Source organism: Mizuhopecten yessoensis, unplaced genomic scaffold (assembly GCF_002113885.1).
Source record: "Mizuhopecten yessoensis strain PY_sf001 unplaced genomic scaffold, ASM211388v2 scaffold897, whole genome shotgun sequence".
Lineage (NCBI taxonomy): Eukaryota > Metazoa > Mollusca > Bivalvia > Pectinida > Pectinidae > Mizuhopecten > Mizuhopecten yessoensis.
In genome coordinates, this window is record NW_018403776.1 from 150475 (window position 1) to 155758 (window position 5284).

The window sequence follows — 5284 nt, forward strand, 5'->3', positions numbered from 1 at the left end:
CAATAATACATGTACCACCACTGTTTATGTCATACAATAATACATTTACTACCACTGTCTATGTCATACGATAATACATGTACCACCGCTGTTTATGTCATACAATAATACATGTACTACCACTGTCTATGTCATACGATAATACATGTACCACCACTGTCTATGTCATACAATAATACATGTACCACCGCTGTCTATGTAATACAATAATACATGTACCACCACTGTCTATGTCATGCAATAATACATGTACCACCACTGTTTATGTCATACAATAATACATGTACTACCACTGTCTATGTCATACGATAATACATGTACCACCGCTGTCTATGTCATACGATAATACATGTACCGCCACTATATATATGTAATACGATAATACATTAACCACGAATGCCAATGTCATACGGTAATACCAGTAGCATTACAGTCTATATGCTAGTTTTCAATCACTATCACTTGTCATACCTTGTTCTGACCATACGAACGTGACCTTGGATAGCTCTAATAATCACCTTATGTCGATCTAATCGGCTTTAACTTATAAACACTTACGTGTTCTGCTACCCTTGTTATCGGAATATACTAAGCTTAAAAATCGTTTAACAACCTCACAGTTCACGAAAAATAAACTATAAAGGACAAAATAGTCCAATTGAAATAAATTCACACCAGCTAATAAAAAGGTGCTGGTATCAAGTTAGTAATCAAAGAATGCTTTATAAATATCAAGATACATTCCATAACTGAAGTCGTTTTTGACTAAACATAATAGAATTAAATCTACACAGCGATATCCCACGTATTTATTTGGACCGCGTTGGTATTGATGATATATTATTACTATTTTAATATCTTACCGAAAATCTTTTTGTGCCAGTGCATGTCACGTTCCTTTAATGAAAATACATTCACATTAACTTTCTAGTGGCGAATAACGGAACAATCAAAGGAATCAGGTAATCATTTTGAAATCGAAACCATTGTCCGCCTCTTCTAAACACCATTGTTATGCTGTCTAAAGCCGTTGTTTGGAAAACACCATGTAAGTACAAGTGTTTCTTCTACGTCATTAGTCAGACTGTATAGGTTATTTATGCACACTCACCCAGCTAATGGAGTGAACACAGATTGAAAACACTTTCTATCATTTTGTATATATATGTTATTACTTTCGTATTATCGTTCCAAGCATTTAAACTGTTGTATCACTCTATACATCAATGACAAGGTCAAAAATTACATCTAAGCTTAAATTACCTCCACATCCATATACGACATACGTTTTAACATTGTTAATGGTCAATTTGGAATAACAAACCTGTGAACAGCTGTAAAAACGAAAAGACGCATTTAGCATTGCTCTAAAATGTGTGTCTACCCGTATCGAGGTGGATAACCACCCCGTGATCAATTAGGGTAATATCGGGGTGAACAGCCGCGCCATCACCAGCTTGGGTTTTTGCGTAATAGAGGTATGGATGTGTAGCCCATGTGGTAGGCGAGACCCGAGTTGACGAGCTCCTCTATAGACTCGGAGTAGTATCTGTCATCTAGGTGGTGTTTCTCATGAAGGGTCTTGGTGGTACCAATCATCATCGCGTTAAACTTGTAGCTTGGTGACGGGAATGTGACGGCCTTTGGTCTACTCAGGAGCCGGATGTCCCTCTTACTTAACTTTTTTGTTTTTGGTTTGCTTTCGGGTTCGTCGTTGACCCGACTAACACTATAATAGTCACTGTGCAGTTCACTATTAGGATCGTAGTTCCCCCGAGTGTCCTGGCGGAAACTGATCTTGTACGTGTCTCCATCATCCTGCCAATATTCGCGAAACACCTCATTGATGTTTTTTGGGAACATGTCTTTTTCTGTTTCCTTCCGAGGAGACGCCAGCGGCGACCCTTTGGCGAATATTGTCATAGCCGACATTTTCTCTCTGGTGGAGTTTCTCGAGCGGGGAGTTACTGGAGTAATGTTTGGAAGTCTTTCTGGGTAAAACGGAGCATCAATCACATCAAACGCCACTCTCTTCCCTCTTCGCAATACGTTTACTGGGTAATCTAAGCCTGTTTGAGCTCGAGTAAAGACTTCGGGAAGTTCCGTCGATCTGCTGCTGTGTTTTACTTCGGTGTATAATTTGTCTATATCATTGTCAGCGTAATAATCCCATGATTTATATTGTTTCCCGAGCATTTTCCGCTTCCTGGACGCTTCTGTGCGATAGTACACCGAAATTGGAAGCTCCTTCCGCTTTAAAACTCCCTCAATAACTTTTTCTCGCTTATGTCGCGTGAATTCAGACTTCCCGCTGTAAGACGCGGATAAAGTTGGAACAGACCGACTCATTTAGTTGTTGTATATCCAGGCTGATATATAATAGCTCACAGTTCCGTAGGAATGCTCTAACGTTGACTGGCTTTTGCCTACATCTTCACTGAGGTCGTTGTAAATGACCATGTCGTTTTCCCATAACGTTGGAGAAGCTTTCTTTGACGCCTTACTCACACCACTAGTCCCTCGTTATTTTCCATGGGACCGGTGTATTTGTGTGCTCTGTACACCTATGTAACGGCTACACCGACATACAATGTCCCTATAATAACTGTATCTATTTATTACAAAGAAGGCACACCAAATTCCCTCTAACTAACACAACACCTACATAATTTGGGTGATCGTCCGACCGTAACCTGCTCCATGCAATAAGTACTGTGTAGTTATTTTGAACAAGCCGCAGTAAGGTCTTTGAAAAGCAACAATTAGTTTTTTTCATCAGATATAATCTACTTACCTTTAAATCCCTGCCAAATTCACTGCTTTACAAAGGTTTGTATAGACTATAAGTAAAACCAACATTAACGTTATAAACACGGTAATTAAATCTAATGGTATACCAATCATGAACCCTATTCGTGAGCTTTGTATATCACGGGGTATGAAATAGACGATTACTAGATATTAACCCGGATTGTTTCTTATTGTGATAACAACAGCATATCAATTATTTTCCGATGTGAAATACACTGCAAATTGAGTATAAAGCAAACGCATTCTGTACTAAGATAGTTTCGAACCAAATCAAGACAAATTGCTTCATCCTAGAAAGACCTCAGTCGATCACGTAACGCGTGATTACCAGGGAATTCCTTTAATTCAGTTTTACTTGGAGGAAATCACTTACGACACTCCGCCAGCTCCAGAGTAGCAAGAAATATTTCAATTATCGTGGAAAGCGTTTAAAGCAGAAATGAATGCATTAGCCAGCGAGCCGTTGTGTCTGGTGGGGTCTGGGAGGCGCGGTCGAAGGGGTGACATTGGTAATGAATGAAGCTCCTCCTGTCGTCCTCGTTTAAATCCCACGCGTTTTATCAGTTTTCTTTGTGAAAAAAATTAACGTGTGGCGGCATTCTCTTTTTCTGGTATCCATGTGGAATTGTTGTGATGGGGTTTTGTAATTACATTGTCTCCGAGGGTTTTTTCTTCTTCTTTTTTTTTGAATTCATGACATCATAAAGCAAAATATAAAAACGTCATTTTAAGATCGTTATGTATGTCTACACATCAGAAACATCGAATAATGCTAACACTTAATGCCTTCAGCATTGCTATATCTAATGAGGTATATGGTTTGATAGTTTGTTAGCGATGTCTAGATGGCGTGGCAAAGTAAGTAACCTCTATGACAGCATTCAAGGTCACGAAAGCACTGTCTCGTCACACGTTTAGCTCACAAACCATCAACGCGTATGCTGTCGTTGACACAACATGTTGCAATTTACAGATAACTAAACTAAGTAAAGAACATTGACGCTTTCCTACATGGTAACAACTAACTTTGTTATAATGCATCAGAGCACTGGTGAGAAAAATAACAATTGTAAGACTATAAAGGAATTAACTCAACGTGTCATCGAATAATACCATATTAAAATACAATATTATTACAGCTTCCCTTCCATATCACATATTTCCATAAGCTGTTTTTTGTACGTATTGTGTCTTTTATCTTAATGTACATAGTTAGTATATTCACAGTTGATATTAAGTTAATTCATATAGAACGAACGGCGTATTGCTGGGTTTGAAAATATTGTTTGAACAATTAGTGTGCTTATGGTAAAACGGTTCTTATACAGTTGACACGATATGGGAGTAAGCCTGTCGATAAATCGTCGACAAGGACTTGTAGCGATCAATTTTGTGAACAATAAATTTTTATGGATTCTAACAGCTTGTTTGGTTGGTATTGTTTAACGAACCATCGACAACTTTGATGGTCATTTCGGACCAGTATAAATGGGGTGACCAATTGAAAATACGAAACATTAAAATAAGAAAAAAGCCATGCAAGCATTAGCAGAGTAGGTATTAAAAATTTAAAAAATTCAAAGGAATATAATAACAACATTTAGTATATAGTCTGTAGACTAGACCGATGTTTTTTTACAAAGTTTAGCGATGCCTCCAAGTCTAAGGACATTACAAGGGATTAAATTACCAGGACTTAACTTATCAGTCTAATTTAAAATGTTAAAAACTGTAGATGGAGAGTCTCATGCGTGACCTGTAGGTGAATCGATATCCCCGCTCAGAAGATACAAATGAATGAGATGGGAATGACTACTACGGAGCCAAGATCAAGCCCATCTCTGTGATCTTTCCGACTGGGCAGACAAGTTCCAAGTTTGGATGCACTTTAGAATGGGTTTTCCTGGTCTCGAGGGACCATCGTTGCGACCATTCTTTCCAATGTTCAGATCGAAAAATGGGTTTGAGATCTGTATATGGCAGTTTTGTATTGGTTTGCTGGAAAGATTTGGAGGATATTATACCTGCTCTGTCAGCATTTTCATTACCTTTAATTCTGTCGTGGTTCGGAATCCTTAGGAATCCATGGGAAAGTAATTCTGCATTTCTTTGAGGCACTAGCTATGCAAAGAATGAACTTACAACACAAGACTGTTTTAACATCTTGAAACTGCAAACTTTATAGGACAAATAGAGAGAGTCAGAACAAGTGATTGTCTTTTCTTGCAGTGTTCAACGATATGGTCGAGAGCTAAACCGACGGCAGATGCGTCTGTAGCGAAAAAAACAGGGGCTGTCTGATAGTCGGATTGAAGTGCAATAGTGAGCAGAGCAGGCTCCTGGGACCTTTTGCCATTTTTTAACCATCATTGTAAATCAGTGTATGATGGTAGTACGAGGTTTTGGTTTTGCGTCCATATATTTTGATATTTTGGTTTTGAGACCGGGTCCAAGGAAGGATGTTTTGGGTTTT